The sequence below is a fragment of the Coloeus monedula genome (genome assembly GCF_965178545.1).
Source record: "Coloeus monedula genome assembly, chromosome: 32".
Classification (NCBI taxonomy): domain Eukaryota; kingdom Metazoa; phylum Chordata; class Aves; order Passeriformes; family Corvidae; genus Coloeus; species Coloeus monedula.
Window position 1 is genome coordinate 3,155,855 of NC_138812.1, and position 20,981 is coordinate 3,176,835.

Here is a 20,981-nt window from a genome sequence, read left to right on the forward strand (position 1 = left end):
CTGAACTGGCTGGAAACATTCCCAGTGTCCTGTCTGAGGGCCATTCCATACTGCTGGAATTTGACAGCCCCAGGGGGTATCAGTGCAATCTGTCAGCTGATCAATATTTCCTGATGTAATTTCCAGATCCGCTTTGGAATGTTACAATTCTCAGCACTATTGTTCTGATGTGTCCATGGGAAGGAATATTCTCCTTCCATCCCTGTCCAGGTGCCCTGGGTGCTATTTCCTTCCCACACGTGTTCCCAGATTTTTGTCAAATTGTTGACTGAAGCTCCCCATGGCACTGGATTTTCTGCAGAGGTTGGTGTTGGCAAACAAGCTGTTACAGGGGTTACATTCTGTCATCTGCCAACACCTTGAACTGACTTTGAAAACCGCATTTCCCTTCCCAGAAGTCAGGAACATTGTTTCTATTATTATTATAGATACACAATTATTGATCATCTTTATCCAGATCCAATAAATAGTATCCCCTTAGAAAATCATATTCAATACCTAAAACAATAGGATTTATGTAAAACCCCAAACCCCATGGTGTCAGTCAGTCTTGTTTCTGCTGTGTTTAATGTGTGCTCGCTGGTTTTACCCACATGTGATGAACCCCGAGTTGGATTCCTTCTACCTTGAGTGCAGGGTAGGTTACCAGGAGGACTTGAGATGGTCCCTTCCACTTTGGCTGGATTGTTCCAAAATTCCAGGTTCTGGTGCACACTGCATCTCCTGGTTGGAAAGGATGTACAGGCGAGTCCAGCCCCAATGATCTGTTGAGAACCATGCACCTTTTAAGGCTTACAAGAGTTAGTCCCAGGGCTATTAAATATTCATTTCTGCAAAACTTCTGAGCCTTTCCTTGTCTTGTTGGTGCCACATGGGAAAGCTTCTGGCCATCCAGAAAAAGGATCCACCAAATGCCAAAATGTGTCAGTCCCCTTCTGCCTGGGCACTTCTGCAAAATCAGTTGGCCAAAATCACCTGGTGATTCCCATTTAACCAGCCCTGCAGGCAGCCTTCTTCCTTCAAAACCAATCCCATCTTTCTCAACAACTGATCTATCATTTTTTGCCATTTTGGTGCTTACTAGATGCCTTTGTAAACTGGCCACCAGATTCTCCATTTCCTCATGTGGTTCCTGATGTTTTAGTTCCGTTCTACATTAATTGTGGAGCTACAATTACCTGCCCACACGGGGTTACCAATCACCTGCTGGGATTTTCCGTAGCTGCTGCTGCTGCTGGGGCTGACTGCCTGTCCTGATCACTGGAATCTGGTTGTTGTTGCAGAACATTCCAGTTTTTGCTAGGTATTAGTGCAAGGAGAGCTTTTGCAGCCCCCTCTTGAGCTGCTTGGTCAGCCAATGGATTCCCTGGATTACCTGGGGAGTCTCCAAACCCATGGGCTTTACAAGGGCACCAGGGCCACTTCTTTTGGCTTTGGCACACTCTGCAGTAGGTGACTGATTTCTTTTTGTACTCACTGGAGACCTCTGTGCCCTTTCCTTCCATGTGGCTCCCTGGGCGTGTATTATTGCAAACCCAGAGTTCAAATCAGTCCATATGGTCACCCTTTGTCCTTCAGGGATTTCTAGGCAAGGTCATTCATTCTGCTTTTTGTGCTGCTCTGTTCAAAGCTAAAGCCTGGCCTTCTAGGACCTGGCTCGAGGTTCCCACTGCACACCCAGCTGCCCGTTTCCCATCCGCACCACGCTGCTCCCACCAGGGTGCAGGGCCAGTGCTGGCTCCTGCATGGGATTGCTCTCGAGGTCCCAGAGTCTGCCAGAACACACTTGTTCCATGCATCCCAGGCAGTCATGGCACAAAGACTCCAAGCCTTCTCTTAGAAGGGACTCGAACACTTCCCTCTTCCAACCTTGGGGACCTTGAACCAAACCGTGCAAAGCTTTTGCTGCACCTTACAGGCAGGTCAACAGTTTACACCAGGAAAGGAAAAGGAAAAGGAAAAGGGAAAGGAAAAGGAAAAGGGAAAGGGAAAGCGAAAGGGAAAGGAAAAGGGAAAGGGAAAGGGAAAGGGAAAGGGAAAGGGAAAGGAAAAGGAAAAGGAAAAGGAAAAGGAAAAGGAAAAGGAAAAGGAAAAGGAAAAGGTGCCTTGATCTGAGCAGGGCTCTTTCTCTGATGTCCTTTGGAGCAGGGATCAAAGGCTCTCCCCAGAATCCTTCCGTGCTGCCTGCAGGTGCTGCCATCCCTCAGATGTGTTGGAATTCCAGAGGATGAGGCCACGGGGTGTCCCAATGGTGCCTTGGTTCCATGGCCCCGCAGTGTAACCATGGTGTCCTTGGCTCTGCAGTGGCACAATGGACCCTTCATTCCATGAGGCCCCACAGTGTGGCAATGGTCCCTTGAGTCCAGGAGGCCCCACAAGGTCCCAATGGTCCCTTGGTTCCATGGCCCCGCACTCTCACAATGCTCTCCTTGGCTGCACAAGGTCCCGCAGTGGCACAAGGGTTTCATTTTCTCCTGGATTTCTTTTAGCTTGCTTTCTTTCTTCATTTTTCCTCTTTTTTCTTTCTTTTTCCTATTTTTTCATTGCTTTCTTCTTTCTTTCTTTCTTCTTTCTTTTATTTTTTCTTGTGTCTTTCTTTCTTTTTTTTCTTTTCTCCTTCTTTTTTGGTTCTTTCCTCTTTTTTTTTTAAAGTTTTTTTGTTTCACATTACTTAGTCTTTCTTTCTTCTTCTCTTTTTCTTCACTTTTTAAATTTTCTTGTGGATTTCTTTTCGTTTTCTTTCCTTCTTTTTTCTTTCCTTCATTTTTTTACCTTTTTTCTTTTTCTTGTCTTTGTTGCTTTCTGTTTTTCATCTTTCTTTCTTTTTCTGCTTTCTTTGGTTCTCTTGTTCTTTTATTTTTTCTCATGTCTTTCTTTCTGTCATTTTCTTTCTTCCTTGTTTCTTTCTTCTTTTTTTGACTTTTCTTAACATTTATTTTCTTGTTGGTTTCATGTTTTCAGTCTTTCTTTTTTTCTTCCTTTCCTTCTTTCATTTTTATTACCTTCTTGCTTTTTTCTTTATTTCTTCATTTTTCAATATTTCTCTTGGTTCTTTAATTGTTTCTTGCTGCTTTCTTCATTTTATTTTTTCATTTTTCTTCTTGGTCTCACATTATTGAGTCTTTCCTTTATCTTTTACTTTCCTTTGCTTTTTAAATTTTCGTGTTGATTTCTTTTAGCTTGCTTTCTTCATACTTCACTCTTTTATCTTTTTTTCTTTCTTTTAAATTTTTTTTGTTGCTTTGTGTTTTCCTTCATTCTCTTTTGGCTTTCTTTCTGTTCTTCTTTTGTTTTTTTCTTGTGTCTTTCTGTTCTTTTTTTCTTTCTTCCTTGCTTCTTTCTTTCTTCTTTTTTTTTCTTTTCCTTTTATTTTTCTGTTGGTTTCATGTTATGTACTCTTGCTTTCTTTGTTTATTTCTTTGTTTCTTTCTTCTTTTCTAATTTCTTCACTTTTTTCATTTTCTTGTTAGTTTTTCTTTTCTTTCACTTTCTTTCTTTCCTCTTTTCTTCCTTTCTTTCATTTTTATTATCTTTTTGCTTCCTTGCTTCATTTTTTTAATGATTTTTCTTTTCTTTTTAAATAATTTTTCCTTGTTGGTTTCATGTTATTTAGTCTTGCTTTCTTTCTAATTCTTTTCATTTTTAATCACTTTCATTTCCTTTTTTATATGTCTTTTGATCTTCTTCCTTTCTTCTTTTCTTTTTTTTCATTTTTATTATATCTTTCTTGCTTCCTTCCTTCATTTTTAATTTTTTTCTTCTTTTTTCTTTTTTATTATTTCTTGTTGCTCTCTTTCCTTCTTTCTTTTTTTCTTTCTTCTATTTTTCTTTTCTTCCTTCCTTTCCTTGTTCCTTCCTTCCTTCCTTCCTTGCCCAATTCTCACCCCAATTAAGGGGTGCAAAGCAGCAGGACCCCCTCCCAATTGGGGTCCCCTCACCCTCCCAAAATGTGGGGACTTCACCTCAGCCCCCCAAATTGCAGGGGGTTTACGGCACCTTCCCCAAATTCACTGCAACCTCCCAGAAGCCACCTAGAGGCCCCAAAATTGTCAAAAAGCAGCAGGAGCCTCCCCAAAAGCAGCTCCTTCTTTCCCTTCCTGAAATGCCCCACTGCAAGTGCCCAAACCACCCCATCAATCCCAAACTTCATCCCACCCCCACAATGCCACCCCCATCCCATCCCATCCCATCCCATCCCATCCCATCCCATCCCATCCCATCCCATCCCACCCCTCCTGGACACCAATTCCCCTTCTGTGCTTCCTGACTCCCCACAGCCGGGCCTTGGGGCTGACGGATCGAGCCATTTGGGGCTGCCATCAACACATTGGGGCTGGCATTGAGTTGATTGGAGGCACCCGCTCAATCCCTCCATCCCAAATGGGAGCTTGGAACCTCTCCTCAGGCCTTGCTGTGCCCATGGGCTCACCTCAAGTCCCAAAATGAGAGCCAGGGCCCCACAGCCCATTCAGAACCTCCCAACATTGCCAGAAACAGCAGCATCCTTCCCAAAATGGGCTCCCCACATCCCTGACCATAGATCCCCCTTCCAAGTACCAGAGCCCCCCTCTCAGAACCTCTCCCGAAGCATTGGGGGGACCCCAAAACTGCCTCAGGAACGGGACATACCCTGAGATCCCTTCAGGAATGTGGGATACCCCAGAACCCACTGAGGAACGGGGTCCCCCCGGCCTCATCATGCGCAGCCTTCAGCTGTCTCAGGCAGAGCCCATCCCGCCCTCAGCAGCCCCAGCCCAGCCCAGCCCAGCCCTCCTGGGCAGGAAGCCCCAATGGCCGAGCCGGCCTGGGACACTTGCAGGGATGCGGGGGCAGCCGCAGCTTCTGGGGCCAGCCTGGGCCAGGCCCTGAGCGCCCTGCCAGGGAACCATTGCTGCCCCACATCCCATCTCAGCCTGCCCTCGGGCAGCGGGAAGCCGTTCCCTGGGGCCCGGCCCCGCAGGCCCTTGGCAAGAGTCTCTCTCAGCCAGCAATTGCTGCTCCTCCCTGCTGAGGGGCCCAAGCTGCAAGTTGATTTTCTGCCGCTGGCCCCGGCCCAGCCCCGAGTCAGGGCCAGGACCTTGCCCTGGAGCTCTGCGGGCGCTGTGGAAAGCTGAGAGGCAGCTCTGGCTTCTCCACTTCTCCTGTGCTAAAGCTGCCTGGCAGAAGAAATGGAGGGACAGCTCTGGTGGCACAATCCCTCCCGGCCCAGGGCCCAGCGCTGGGAAGGTCTTTCCGTGCCGAGGCTTTGCTGCGGCCAAGGAAAGCTCCTGGCTCAGGGTCACCTTTCCTGCTGGGCCAGAGCCCCCGAGTGGCCCAGCAGCAGCAGAGAATTCCAGCACAGCCCCGGCACGGGCAGGGCGGCCCTGGGCGGGCTGCGGGAGCCGGCAGCGCCTGAGCTCAGAGCAGCTGAGCCCGGGGGCTCTTGGCCAAGGCCGAGGCCCAGCGAGCATTTCTCAGCTCGCAGGGCGGCCTGGAAAGGTGCTGGGGGGGATCATTCACCCCCCAGGGCGGTCCCAGTGGCTCCCAGGATTTCCATGTCCGTGCTCCCAGCGCTGCTCCCAGCCCTGATCCGTGGGGATGGCAATGTCCCGCTCCCTTCCCGGGGCAGGCTCACACCTGAGCCAGGTGTGCAGGGCAGGACCTTGCCCTGAGCCCAAGCCCTGTCCCCCCTGCAGGATCTGCTTCCCATCGGCCTCTTCCTCCTGCGGCCCCAAGCCCAGCTCGGTGCTGAACGAAGGGCGCTGGGCCGGGGTCATCCCCCGGCGGGGGCTGCGCACCCCCTCTGCTCCCTCCCCAAATTCCCTCCCGGGGCAGCAGGGGCTGGCTCAGGAGCCCTGTGGGCAGGGAAAAGGGGGTGACACCGGCATGGGGGAGGTCACACACGCTCTGGGGGGACACACACGGCCCCTGGGGACCCCCCCTCACCTTCTCGTGCAGTGCCAGGAGGGTGAACCCCAACATGGAGCCCCCGACCCATGGCAGCATCTTGGGGGTGGGGTCTGGTGGCAGCTTTGGGGGTCTGCGGGAGAGAGCACAACTGCCCTAAAACCCCCTCCCAGCCCCACAGCCATTCCCAGACCCCTCAAATCACCCCACAGCTCCTGGCCAGGAACCCCCCAACCACTCCCTGCATCATAAATGACCCCAAGAACCACAAAATTCTCTCCAAGCCACACAGCCCAGCCAAGATCACCAAAACTCTCTCAGAGACCACCCCAAAAGGCCCCTCCAAGCACCACCAATGCCCTCAAGAGACACAAAAGCCCATCCCAGTCCCCCAAGGAGCCCCCAGACCCCCTTCCACCCCCCATGGCACTGACCAGGACAGGCTGGGGCACAGGAACATCCACAGCCCAGAGCAGCTCAGGCACTTCAGCAGCGATTTGGGCACTTTGGAGGTCACACCCCAAAGGGGGAGACCCAGGCCAGGGACTGGGACAGACAACCGGAATTCCTGGAGAACAGATGGGCTCAGGTGAACATGTTCTGTCAGCACAACTACGAGACTGTGGCCCCAATCTGCCCAGCTTCAGACCCCACAACACTCAGATCCTCCCGAATATTCCCCTGAACAGCAAAGTCACCCCCAAATTCCGGTAAAATGGTGCCGCTTTAGATCTCTTTGTTTAATTTCTTTATTTTTACCCCAATTTTGGTTGTTTCAGTAGGATTAACACAGAAGTTACTTAGGCTGCAGAAGATCTCCAAGATCATCCAGGGTTGCTTGATACCACCAGAAAAAACAATTGGACAGAGTAGATGAAAATTTAGGGTGTAAAGGTAAAAAATCAGCTCTTCCCAATGAATCTCCAATGTTGATCTGAGTCCCAATGGATGTTCCTGCCCCTGCATTCACCCAGGTGCCTACAGGGATCCAGGAGAACGTGGAGAGCACCAGCCAGGGCTCTTCCCAACCTGGATCACAGGGAATGTGGGTCACCAGGGCTCTGCCAAACGTGGCTCCTCTGATGGGAGATGGAGTTGGAGCAGAGGACAAAGCTCTTGCCACAGTCGGGGCACTCGCAGGGCTTCCCTTAGCGGTGCCTCTGTTGGTGTTGGGTCAAGGTAGAGCTCTGTGAGAAGCTCTTCCCACACTCAGGACACTCGTAGGGCCTCTCCCCGGTGTGGATGCGCTGGTGCCTGACGAGGGCGGAGTTTTGCTTGAAGCCCTCCCTGCAGTCGGGGCAGCGGAAGGGCCTCGCATCCGTGTGAATCCGCTGGTGCCGGAGGAGATGGGAGCTGCTCCGAAACCTCTTCCCACACTCGGGACACTCGTAGGGCCTCTCCCCGGTGTGGATGCGCCGGTGCTTGATGAGGTCAGAGTTTCGTTTGAATCCCTTCCTGCAGTCGGGGCAGCGGAAGGGCCTCTCATCCGTGTGAATCCGCTGGTGCAGGAGGAGACTGGAGCTGGTCTGAAACCTCTTCCCACATTCCCCACACTCGTAGGGCCTCTCCCCTGTGTGGATGCGCTGGTGGACGATCAGGTGGGAGCTGTACCTGAAGCTCTTCCCACATTCCCCACACTTGTGGGGCTTCTCCCCATCGTGAAGCTGCTCATGAACCACCAGCTCTGACCTCTGGCTGCATCTCCGGCCGCCTTCCCGGCACAGGGTGGGTCTTTCCTCCTCAGAGCACCCTGGGCTGCATTTGCAGCCCCTCCTCCTGCGGGATCTCCGGGGCTTTTCCTCCCCGTTGGATTCCTGCGCTGCGGAGCCGCTCAAAACGGCCTCTTCTACCAGGTTCTGCCACGGGGATTTGTCCTCCCTGGGCTCCATGCTCAGCTCCTTGTCTGGGGAGGAAGGACAAGGATGAGCACTTTGACTTTACAGGTCCTTCTGCCAAGTCCATCTCTAGAAATCACTGGGCACTGTGTGTCCAACCAAAAATCTGCTCTGAAAAAGCCTCTCAGGAGTTCCCCCTCTCTGGCCTCTCTGTTTTGGGGTTCTGGGGCTCCCGCCTGTCCCAGCTGCTGGCGGTCCCTCTTTTATTTGAGTCCCCCTCTCTACTTGGTCCCCGCTCTCCCCAGGCTGCTGGGAGTCCCAGGAATCCAAAAGCTCCCCCCTTTGGTCTCGCCACTTAGGGATGCTGGGGGTTATGGGATCCCCAGGTCCCTTCTCCCCTTATTCTCTGCTTCGGGGTGCAGGGGGTCCAAGGAGTCCCCCCTGCCCCTCTCCAGGCTGTTGAGGGTCCCGCGAATGGCGGCGCTCCCCCCTCTCTGGGCTCCCCACTTTGGGGCCCTGGGGGTCACAGGGGTTCGCTCCTCCAGACTGCCGGGGCTCCCCTGCTCCCGGTACTGCCCCTCTCTGCTCGTCCCACTCTGGGGCTCCCGAGGTTCCCCCTCCGGCTCTCCCAAGGGGTCCCGCAGCCCCCTGGCTCCGGGCTGGAGGTGGCCGTGCCTGACCCACCAGCATGGGGTGGACCTGACATCCCACCACCCCCCACTGAGGCTCTGCCAGCAGCCAGCACAGGGACCCCCCAAAAACACCGCCTGGGGACCCCCCAGTATCCCCTCAAGGGGCACCTACAGCTCAGCTCTGGACTCCTGCAAGATCCAAACATCCCCCCCACAAACACTGGCCCAGGGACTCCCCAGGATATTTGGGCCAAGCTCCCCCTCCCCATCACCTGTGGGATGGGGGGGTCGATGCTCCTTGGGGTGAGGGGCCTGCAAATTCTGGGACCGCTGGACCCACGAGCTCCCTCCTCTTCCTCCACCTTCTTCTCGTCTTCCTTCATCTGTCCTCCTTCTCCCTAATCCCACCTCCTGCTCCTCCTCTCTCCATCCTTTCTCCTGCTTCTTCTTCCCCCCTTCTTGTCTTCCATCCCTCCTCCCCTGTTCCCCAAGCCCCTCACATCCCACGGGAGGAATGGGAATGGAGCCAGGACAGGTCGGGATGGGCAGTGCAGGGCTCTGGGCTGCTCCCACGCCCTGGGGTAACCTGGCCAAGGGAAAAGATGCAAAATTGGTGGGTGGAGATAAAAACTTGGTGTTGTGGTCACCCTGGGTGGGGACTTCCACCCCTCTGGTCTCATGTCAGGATGGAGAGGGGAGCAGGGAATGCAGAGACTGATGGGCAATCCCAAGGGATTTTAGGGGCAGGACGAGGGCTGCTGTGAGTTCTTGTTGGGAGAGGTCAGCCCGGAGACCCCAGAGTGTTCCCAGGGCCCTGGGATGGAGAGTTGTCACCACCTTCTGCTTCAGGTGGTGGTTCTGGAGGGACCTGGGCTCCTTGGGGCTCTTCCTGCAGCCGAGAACTTGTAGGGAACCTCCTCCAGGTGGCTCCTACAGGTGTTCCAGGGGCTTGGGGCTCACGGTGAAGCCCTTCCCAGAGTCTGGGCATCCATAGGGGCTCCCCAGTGTGGATCCCCTGGTGTCTGGGGAGGCTGGAGCTCCTATGAAAGCTTTTCCTGCCCTCCTGGCCCCTGTAGGGTCTCTCTCCTCTGAGATGGCACCTCTGGGCAAAGCTTGGGCAGACACAGGACTTCTCCCCCACTTGGATCCTGTGCTGGGAGATCAGCTCCGTGCTCCAGCCAAAGCTCTTCCCACAGGAGATCAGTCCCCTGCAATGATGGCAACTTTGGGCTTCTCCAGAACCCCTCCCACTCCTCTGGAGGTCCCACCCCCCATCTTTCCCCTCCTCCACCCTTTTCCCATCATCCCCCAATCCTCATCCACCAACGGACCCCACGAAGGGGAAGGGTCCCACTCCCTTTTTCCTCCCTCTCTCCGATATCCCCCTCTCCTTTCTCATCCTCCCCCAAAGCCTCCGTGTCCCACGTACCTGGTTTGGGGCTCTCAGTTCCCTCTCCCACTCAGTCTGGGGAGTCCGATCCCCTTTTCACTGCTCTCCCCCTCTTTAAAACGGGTCTCCCTTCCCCCCCCCCCCTCCCCGCCCCTCACCCCAGAGCTCCTCGCCCGCGGCCGGGGGGCTCCCAGCACCACCAGTGCCACCAGTGCGGCCCCAGCTGCCCCCACACGCCCCATGCCCAGCGCCGGGCGCTGCCCACAGCCCCAAAGCAGCCGCGCTGTGCCCTGGGGGGTCCCCAGAGCGGCCCCGCCCCGCACGGCACTGGGAGCACCAGTCCGGACCAGTGCGGAGCGCGGGCGGGCGGCATCAGCCGTGCCCGGGCAGGGCCGGGCCCACCTCCCCCTCCCCAAATTCCGCTCCGGGGGGCGCTGGCGGCGGGGGGGGCTCAGCTGGGGCCAGAGCTGCCGGAGCCACGTGTCCCCCGCTGCCGGCACCACCCCCTCAGGATTAGGGGTGCCCCAAAACTCCCTCCGAGCTGCCGGATACCCCGCACGCCCCTCAGGAGTGGGGTCCCCCCGGCCTCATCATCCCCAACCTTCGGCTGCCTCAGCCCAGGCCCCATCCCGCCCATCCCCCTCCGCCACACTTCATCCCACCCCCCAATCCACATCCCACCCTTCCCGGGCCCCATCCCGCCCCATCCCATTTCTCCCGGCAGCCGCCACCGGGACCCCAAAAACCCCGCGTGCCGGGGGCTCCCCAATATCCCCCAAGGGGCATTTCCTGCAAGATCCAAACATCCGCCTCCCCCCCCGCCCCACCAAACCCCCTTCCCCCAGGAACCAACAAAGATATTTGGGGCTCGGTGCTGGAGTCCTCCAAGCTCCAAAAATCCCCTCTCCCAAAAATAACCCCAGTGACTGCCCAAGATATTTGGGGCGAGCTGTCCCTACCCGGTCACCTGCGGGATGGGGGGAGCCGAGAGCTGCGGACACAGAGAGCGATGGATGCACGTGGAGGCTCCTCTTCCTGCCTCCTCTGTCCTGCCTCTTCCTCCCGCTCCTCCCCTTTTATCTCTCCTCTTCCTCCCGCTCCTCCCCTTTTATCTCTCCTCTTCCTCCCGCCCCTCCCCTTTTATCTCTCCTCTTCCTGCCGCTCCTCCCCTTTTATCTCTCCTCTTCCTGCCGCTCCTGCTCCTCCATCCGCCCTCCCCCCTCGCTCTTCCTCGTCCTCTCCTGCCCCTCCCCCCCTCCTCCCGTTGTTTGTGGCTCCCATCCCGGCTTTGTCTGGCATCAGCCCTGGGGCCGTCCCGTGCTCAGCAGCAGCAGCAGCAGCAGCAGCAGCATCCTGTGCTCTGGCAGCACTCACTGCTCCTTAGGGAAGGCTTTGGCATTTCTGCCGGGCACAGACACTGAAGCTCACCCCGACCTGCCCCGCTCCCATTGCTGTCCCCTGGGCGCTGGGCAGCTGCTGTGCCAGGGCAGCCAGAGACACAAAGGAAGCCAAGTCCAGCCCAGCTGCCCGGGCTGATGCAGACGAGCCCCAGGGCCGAGGTCCTGCAGAGCCCCACGGAGCCCTGGGCTCCTCGCTGGGAACGGGCTGTGCTGCGGCTGCCACAGCGGCCACAGCGAGTCCTGGGGCTCCCCCGGCGCCGCTGCAGCAGCACCCAGGTTCCACCTCCTGTGCCAGGCCCTGGCCAGGGGCCATCAGATCCATGGGCTCCGTGCCGAGGGGGAACACAACAACAGTGGATCGGATGCAGCCCCCAAGGACCTCGAGCAAATCGTGCAGGAACATCCAGACCTGGACCTGACGTTTGCAAAGCTGCAGCCGGCAGAGTTCTGTGGCGCAGGAGAGCCGGCACGGGGAGAGGAGACCTGCAAGGAGCTGCAGGAGAAACGCCCTGAGCCTCAAAGGCTGCCACAGCCTGAATCTGTGCTGGGGAAAGTTCTTCCTGTCCGGGAAGAGATCCCGGGATGAGGCAAAAGCCAAGTTCATGGCTGGTGACACGATTGCCGTGCAGGGAGGGCAGAGGAGGGACTGCGGGCGGAGACTGGGAGCCCGGGAAGGAGGGAGGGGTGGGGAAGGTGTTTCTTTAGGATTTGTTTTAGTTCTCCTTGTCCTGGTGTGATTGGTTTGGAAATAAATTCCATTAATTTCCCCCGTTTGGGTCTGTTGTGGCCCTGGCAGTGAGCAGTGAGTGAGCTCTCCCTGCCCCGATCCCAGCCCACGAGCCTTTCCTTCAGTGCTCTGTGTGCTGCAGCTGTGAGCAGAGTGCCAGAGCGGCTTTGGTGGCCCCGGGCACCCGGCCAGGGCCAGCCCAGCGCAGCGGTGCCTGCAATTCATTCCCTCGGCTGCAGCGCTGAGCGGCCGCAGGGCGGGTCCGGCTGCGCGGGCAGGCGGCTCCAGAAGCACCAACTGCGCCCCACGGGACAGGAGGAGGAGGCAGGGGGTGCCGGGGGAATCTCCTTCCTCCGAGCCGGCAGGGCCAGGCAGGAGAGACTGGAGAGAAGGAAACGGAGAGGAGGGACGAGGCTGGAGCTGTGGAGAGCTGCAGGGATCCGGGGCAGCCGGGAATTTTGTTTTCCAAATCTCTGGGGCGAAAGGAAGCGCTGTGAAATCCATCATGGAAAAGAGAGGAGAAATAGCGATTGATGGAAACCGACACCCCTTGGGACTCAGTTTCTCCCTCTGCATTGCAAAAGCTGACAGACCCCGAGTGCCGACGGACACCCACTCCCCGGCGTCACGGCCCAAGGGATCGGAGCTGCGGCTGGCGGGGCTGGAAGCTCCGTCCAGCAGCTCCGCTGCCGCCCCCAACCCTCGGGCTGGACCGTGGGGTCTGGGACACGGCCCCGTGCTGGGGGGCGGCAGCGGGAGCCGCGGGGCCCGGCCCGTGGGGGCGGCCGGGCTGGAAAAGTGCGCGGGGCCCCAGCGCGGTGTCCCGGTCTTGTTCCTCACCTTAACACAATGTCTTCAACTCCCTGCGTGCCCTTCATTTAATCAGCATTTCCTAAATGCTGACCCATCCCATCATCAGCTCTACCCGGAACAGAATTTCCCAGGCCATTCCAAGTCCTTTATAGTTCTGAAAATACTGGGGCCAAGCCCTACCTGTGATTTCCCCCACCCCCGCCTCCATGCAGACCTTGTTGTCTGCCAGCACCAGGATAGTTCCCACTGCCCCAGGTCTGCGTTTAGCAAAGCCAACAGTACTTCTACCACTGCTTTCTGCAAGACCCCAATTGAGTCTTTACATTTCAACATAACCAGATGATGTCTACTTAGTATGAAATGTAGTTCCTGTCCAAGAGTTGCATGTCCCAAGCAATTTCTTAGCAGAATAAATTTTAAATCCTTTGGGTTTCAGTGTTTGGAAATCATCTGCTAGTGTATATAGCAACTTCACTACATTCTTATTTTCATTATCTCTGTAGAGCTAAGGAATTCCGATTATGAAAGGCTCTATTCTGTAAGCTCATTAAAAGTTAATATCCACCACAACACTGTCTATTTTATTGGTTCTTTGCAATTGCTTAGCAAAAATAACAAGCACCAGGCTTTTTAAGAGAGACACACACACACTTTCTTACATAGAAAGACACAATCTTGTTGCCACCAAAGCACTCACACAGGTGAAAGTCACAATTTTCCTGCCTCTTCCTTCCTTTCCAAACCAGTGCAGCATGAGAGAAAGCAGCTGTTTCCCGAGGCCGATGGGTCACAGACAGGTAAGATGACATTGAGGCTTGTTCCTCAGAGGCAGTCAGCAAGCAGCAGATGATGATCTCAAGGATCCAGGTGACACCATCACCCTCTCAAGGGAGGAATCCTTTAAGCAAGCACATTGCTCATCACTTCCATCCTGCTTTGGTTTAATGAACCAGCTCTTCCTGGCAATGAGCAGCAAGGGGATCTAATTTGACTGTTGCTATCCTTTTACATTTTATTCAATCATTCCATCAGAACAGGCATTTTACTTTTGTTTCAGTTACTCCAGAGGACCTTGGCACAAAGCAAAATGAAGTCAAATGAGAAATAGCTCGCTTAAATTTATATACACCAACAAATCATGCTGTGTTTCAACAAGTGTAAGAGAGACGTGGGACTTTCCTTCCCTCTGAGCAGCTGCAAGCATAAAAAAAGCAATGATGCAACGTTCATTAATAAAACTTTCTTAGAAATCTCTTCTTATGGACAGATTCAACATCTGCAGGAGATACCCAAAACACACTCATTGTGCTGCACTTCCCCTTTTCCATTCACGTGTTATATATACTGAAAATATGTTACCGAGTAGCTATGAACACACCATGCTCCCAGATTTTCCCTAAGTAAAACATGTATCTGTGTATGTTATAAACGATCAAACACAAGGGAGAAAAGCCTGGCACAGACACTGCAGCAAAGGAAATTCATCACATTACAGATCTCCCCTTATACAGAGGTTGGCCAGGACTTTCATCAGTGATGGGAAGGAATTTCTCATCTTCCCATTTACAGCACCTGAGGCAAGAGGGACCCAACACCTTAAGCGGTGTCCAAGATAGCACAGAAATTTAAACAGAGCCATTTACAAAGGGCAGCAACTCATCTGGCCAGTTCACACCTCAGATAACTATCTGCAGAACCCAGAGCAACATAATACTCCAAGGAGCAGTGAGATAGCCAGAAGGTTCTCAGCTCAAGAAAATCAAGCAAGAACAGGATGTTCCTTAGCCTGGCTAACCCAGATAACATCTCCCAGCCATTAGCATGAGATGAAACAGAAAGAGAGAGGCTGAATCACTTGCAGTGTACAGATACTGCCCGAGGGAAATGTGACAGGTGACCTACAACATAAAAAATGCACTTAACTGTAAAAACTAGGAAGTGAAGCTAAAAATGAGAAAAATTAGAAGCTGTTCTTGGATATGCAGTAAAAAGCACACTGACATCATAAACGGGAGAAGGAACACAAAAGCACCCAGCTGTTCAAAAGCTGTGCTATTAAGGTACAAAGAAATCAATGTTTTTTTAAAGAAAAAATCCCTCACAAGGTGAATGAGCTCAGTAACGCTCAAACCAATATTATTTGTTAGAAAAATCATCTGCTCCAGTGCCTGAAGCAAAAGGTTTGCCATTTATTGCATCATTCCTTCAAATCCAGGGATTAGTGAGAACTTCTTAACAAATTCCTGCCTTGCCTTATGGTCCTTCAGCTTCACCAGGGCCAAAGCTTGCTGCTCAGAGTCAGTACACGAATCCCTGTGGTGTTACCATCCTCTCTGAGTGAGAAAAGCACTCGAGACGGTGAACAAAGAGATGGGGCAATTTCCTGATGCCTGAGAAGGATGTTCTTAAGATAAACAAAATTGCCCAATCAAAATTTATAAAGAAATGACATTTATTATGCTACCGAAATATCGGTTTTAAAAGCCACGATCGAGAAAAGCAGCTCCGAGCCCGGGGTCGGAGCTGGGTGAACACGCATAGATCTGATCTCTGTCGCACCAGACCTCCCAAGTTCACGGATGCTGCTTTGGTTGGTCCCTTCTTATACATTTTTTGGGCAGAGTCCGAATTAATTCTATTCTTCTCGTCATTTTAGCATATTCATGAAGTTTTCTTGTCCCGGAGTTGGGCTGCACAAAGCCTTTCCTGGATCCCAGGAATTGTCCATCCTGGGTGATGAGTGGGCCATTTCTGCTGATGAATGGGCCATCTCTGCTTCCTGGAACAGTTATTTTTAGTTCCCGGGATGTCCGATTCCTTATCAGATGAGATGTAGATATCAGAAGGTGGCAATCAAGTAGTTATGGTGCAGATGTCCCGGTGATAAGATCTAACCCCACCTGGGTGGAATCCTCACTTATTGTGAGAGAACTTCTTTTAGTGTTGTGAAATTTTTCTCTCAGCCAGGCTGCTGAAGGGATTTTGAAACTCGGTCTCTGTAGGGTCTGATTACACTCCAATTTTATACATAATAGCACGAATCACATACCTTATTTATAACGTTCTCAACTCAGTGGCACAAAGTCTGCTTTTGTTCAGACAGGAATGAAGAGGAAAAATGGCAGAAATTCATAACAGGGACGATGAGGAGAAACATTGGGCTGTGCACACATTCAGTCCAAGCAACATCAATGCCAGGTGTGGTTTAAAATTCACGTTTGTGCTTTATTAAAGCCACGCACTGTATTTATGGCTCTCAGTGAATTCTGTATCCAAAAGGGACACGTTAGCTGATTCAAAATTAGTTGGATTTCTTTCCTTCTCCTGTAGCAGTGCCAGTAGGAGAGGTAACAAAGGCAGTTCCCTGGCCTTCAGACATTGCACAGAAGTGGGATCCATTGATACAAACTCAGGCAGCCAAACTGCAGGTATTTCATTCAGGGCCTAAGACATGAAGCTAGGCTTCTTTTAATAAATCACGGACAGGGATGAGCTCCTGACATTAATATTGCACTCCTCCCTCTTTCTGCTGAGACAGTCTGGCCAACACGAATATCCCTAATACAGATCCAGGGCTCTGGTATAACAGCCACCCCAAAAAGCCATAGTTCCAGCTACCTTTCCTTTCTTTGCATCATACCAGGAGGAATCAAAAGGAATGAAACCTATTTCATTTATTATTACAGGTGAGAACCCCTCTAAGTACATAGGAAGAGAAGTTGTAGTTTGTAACCTTGTTCTCCATCTAGAAGTAAAACAGGGGCTGGTGTGAGGCAACGAGGGCAAGAGAGAAAATGCTGAAAAGAAACGGAGGAATGTGAAGCCAAATTTTCAAGCATTCCAGGCAATCACACCACTCAGGGACAGTCTACAGCTCAGCAAATCACATGCTGGAATGCAGTGGAGTATGGAGTAGGGCAATAGGGAACTGCTGAACCAAATAGGTGCTACAGCCTCTTGTGCTCAGGCTCTTAGCCCAAAGTATGTTCCAGCTCCAACTGAAGGGCATTCTGAACCAGAAGAGCACTGACCTTTTGATTTTGGCAGTTCACAGTTCTCAGACAGCAGAACGTCTGTGGCTCCTCTCATCATTATTTTTGCTGTTTTCACTACTGGCCATCAAGTTTCCTGCAGTAGCCATCCATGAACCCCGGATCACTACTACATTAATAACACAGAACATGGCTCTCAGAGTGCATTAGTGAGGTACCAAGAGAAAACCCAAATGATGATCCTCCTCACAGAAAAGGTAACAGACAAAAAAAATAAAAGTGTGAAAATACTTTTTAAAAGATGGCTGAAATGAGGCAATATCTTAAAATTAAGTAAATGTCTGAAATGAAATTTAAGCAAATTTAACTGTTGCAAAGTATTCTGAATACACATACAGTACAATATACTAGAGTCCAAAATTAGAAAAACTTCTGGTCATGGAAATATGGGGTAAGGGATATGTTTATTTGGAACAATCAGTTCAGCAGAGATCTCTTTGCTACAAATATCTTGAATTTAATTCTTCTGCCTTGATACAATCTCCTGAGAAAATAAAAAAATAAAATAAAAATCCTACAGGAAAAACTTGTGTTGGATGCAATCTATTCACTCATACCTGATACAAAAGTCTAATTTATTCTCTTGATTTATTGTCTTAAGGAGAATGAATTAATTATTCTTCCACTCAGAAGTCTATGGCATCAATCCTTGAGTTGAATCAGAGAAAATTCAATCTCTCATGAGTTCCCACTCCATTTACTTTTCTTGTAAGTGTTCTGTTTTGTTGAAGTGAAAGCTCCTCTGGACTCAGGCCCAGAGGGAAGCCAAAGCACAGGGGTTGAATTAAAACCTTTGGACAAGCTGAGATACATGAAGTCACACCAAAGTGAAATAGAAATACAGATTTTTTAACCTTTAGTAGAAATATATGCTAAGTGCCTTAAACATTGAAAAGCTGCAGCAGAGACCTTAAACACAGTTCTTACTGCAGCAGTGTTACCTTTTCACAGAATTCTTTACTTTAGACAAAATATGGATAGAATGACACTGTTCACATTTTTTAGATAGAGCGTTCAAATAAACAATAAGAGTTGATAGAAACTGCATCCGCAAATCTGTGTAATACCTGTGTAACACTGGTGTGAGGCTTACGACTGTTAGAATTAGACCAGGATCGGTTAAGAAAAGGAAAACTAGAATCGTGTGTTAATCTTATTGGTCAATTAACAAATCTAATCCACACTTCTGTAAGAAAAAATATAGAGTCTAGAGCATATAGAGCATATAGAGCATATAGAGCATATAGAAGAAGAAGAAGAAGCTGTTTTTGCCTGTTGTTGCTGTTGCTGCTTGCCTTTATCATGTAACCCCCTTTGAACTCTGCCTTCAAGAAAGCTGTGAGACTATGAAATACAGAACTCAGCAGAACAGCAGCCTCCTCTGCTCTCTCACCCTGGTCCGGGAAGGAAGGGTACCCCGTCCAAAGCTCAACAGCGCAGAGCCCCAAGGCTGCTGTGGGCAGCAGGGCCCAGGGGCCGTTCCCACCCGCAGCGCTCCTGTCCTGGGCTGGGCCTGCACAGGGGCTGGGGCACCATGGCTGGGGCAGCGGGGCACAGAGGGGCCACGGAGCCGCTGCCGGGGCTGACAGCAAGGCCAGGGACACACAGGGAATTTCTGGGCATTGCCTGCGCTGGGCAGGGCTGAGTGTGGGGAAGGCAGAGCTCAGCTGCCCTCGGTGGCTGCAGGAAAAGCCGAGAGCCCGAAGAGCCCCCGTGGCTGTGCTGGAGAGCAAGGCTGGAGGAGGGAAATGCGGGGCTGCTGCGGGATGGGGAGGGGGATTGAATTCCAGCAGGCACCGACGGGGGGCTGAGAGACTCAAGGGCTCCTTGGCCTGAGCCTGTCCTGGAAAGGTCTCTCAGCCCTCTGTGCCCATGAAGGGCTCCAAGGAGGAGCAGAGCTCATCTTGGCAGGACCCTCATGGAATCCCTGAGGGACAAATGCCAGTGCCTGCCCAGCCTTCCCAACATCCCTGACACCAAAGGCCTTTTCCACATCCCTCGGTTCCAGGTCAGTGCCCAGAACACAGCACAGGCCTGTCCAGGTCCTGGGGGCGATTCCCAAGGGAGGCAGCTGTGATTTCTCCCCACAGACCCACCACTCCGGTGTCTCTCTGTGCAGCCCTTGGCTGTCCTGAGCACTTTCCCTGGAGCCTCCCTGCCCTGGACGTTTGTCTCCATGCAGTTCTCAGCACAGCCCAGCAAAGAATTCAGGTGCTTTCCCAGAGGACATTACTCTGGCAGTAAAGTGGCCTCAGGGCACAGTTTGTGCCCCTGGAATTGTGCCAGCCCCGAGTGCTGCTGATGGTGTTTGTGCTCACTCGGGTTCATCTCCCCACACCCACTCGATGCACTGCTGAAGGCTCCTCAGGACACAGCAAACACGGACTGCTGGCCTGGTCACTTGGTGTCCCTCCGTGCAGGGACAAACAACCTCCTGCAGGGGAGGGCAGAGGCCAGTGCTGGGATTGCTGGTGGCAGGGGCTGGTGTGGGACACTTGCCCTGGGCACCTTCCCAGGCTGTGCCCGGAACAAAGGCACAGCCCAGGCCCTGCTCTGCTGCTCCCTCAGGTCCATCCCAGGAGCTCTGGCAGTGCCAGGACACTGCTGCCTGCCCCCCCTGCACACTCCCCCCTGCCCCTGGGCACTGGGGTTTGCTTTGCCAGGGCATTCCTGGGGCACATTCCTGACAGCAGCTCTGGAGGAGAGCGAAGCCTTCCTGCCCTGGCCCCAGGAGATGCCCTTTGCTGATGGAGCTGCTGTGCTGGAGCCCGGCTGTGTCCCAGCAGTGCCCGTGGCCTGTCCCTGCCTGTGCTCACAGCACAGACACGCAGCAGGACAGTGACCGAGCTGCCCGAGCACTCCGGCCTTGCACCCTCAGAAGGGCTGGGAAAGGGAGTGTGGAGCTGGGAAGAGCAGAGGTGGGAAGAGGCTGGGCCATTGTCCCTGGCCGTGCTGCTGTGCTGGGAGTCTCTTCCCTCCAGCTCTGCCCACAGGCACTGCCCCTGCAGAGCCAGAGAAGGGCTGAGGAACAAACCTTGGACACAAAGGTCAGGACAGCCCCTTGTTTTGATTCAAATGCACAGGGAAGAAGCCTCCTGAAAGTCTTTGTGTTTCAAAAGAAAGGTAGATGTTCATGCAGAAATGCAAGGAGTAGTACTACAGTACTTTATAAAAAGCAGAATAACACCAGAAAAAGAATAAGAAAAAGCACCAATGAAAATATGGACAAAGAGGAAAAAGAGGCCAAGATTGTAAAGAGTTACATTCTGAAGGTTCTGGAGCAGAAAAGAGAGAGTTTATTGCTTCTGAGAAGCATCCTAGTCATAATTTTCCTCGCATGGCAGAAGAAAATAGAAAGATTTTAACTTGTGAAAAGTATCCAGTCCTCACTTTCCTCAGGGCATCCCTGAGCTCCTGGTTCCTCAGGCTGTAGATGAGGGGGTTCAGGGCTGGAGGCACCACCGAGTACAGAACTGACAGGGCCACATCCAGGGATGGGAGGAGATGGAGGGGGGCTTCAGGTGGGCAAACATAACAGTGCTGAGGAACAGAGAGAGCACGGCCAGGTGAGGGAGGCACGTGGAAAAGGCTTTGTGCCGGCCCTGCTCAGAGGGGATCCTCAGCACAGCCCTGAAGATCTGCACATAGGAGAAAACAATGAACACAAAACAGCCAAAGAGCAAACAGGCACTGACAGTGATGAGCCCAAGTTCCCTGAGGTGGGATTTGGAGCAGGAGAGCTTGAGGATGTGTGGGATTTCACAGAAGAACTGGCCCAGGGCATTGCCCTGGCCCAGGGGCAGGGAAAATGTATTGGCCGTGTGCAGGAGAGCGTAGAGAAAGGCACTGGCCCAGGCAGCTGCTGCCATGTGGGCACAAGCTCTGCTGCCCAGGAGGGTCCCGTAGTGCAGGGCTTTGCAGATGGACACGTAGCGCTCGTAGCACATGATGGTGAGGAGGAAATCCTCTGCTGAGAGGAAGAAGAGAAAGAAAAACACGTGAGCAGCTGTCTCGGTTTTGAAAGACAGGTGTCTGCTAAGGAAGGCAGAAGCCCCCCTTGAAGTGGCAGATATAACCCTTTTTCCCTCCAAGTTATTATATTTTGAAATCAAGGGCCTTTAGGCAGAGATGTGGGAAATAGGAATAACAGTTCTTTACTATATATATATATATATATATGTATATGTATATAACCAGTCAAACAAAACAACAACAACTATGGCAGTAACAGCACACACAAACCCAG

General features: G+C 52.4%; 1 pseudogene across 1 annotated transcript in view; it reads right to left on the bottom strand.

Annotated features, from left to right (window-relative positions):
- LOC309583714 (olfactory receptor 14J1-like) overlaps positions 1 to 20,682 on the bottom strand; it is a 42,946-nt pseudogene extending 22,264 nt beyond the window's left edge. The window contains exon 1 of the transcript in view: positions 20,126 to 20,682. The product of the transcript in view is annotated as an olfactory receptor 14J1-like (transcript). The remainder of the gene's footprint in view (positions 1 to 20,125) is intronic.
- Between the last annotated feature and the right edge of the window lie 299 nt (positions 20,683 to 20,981).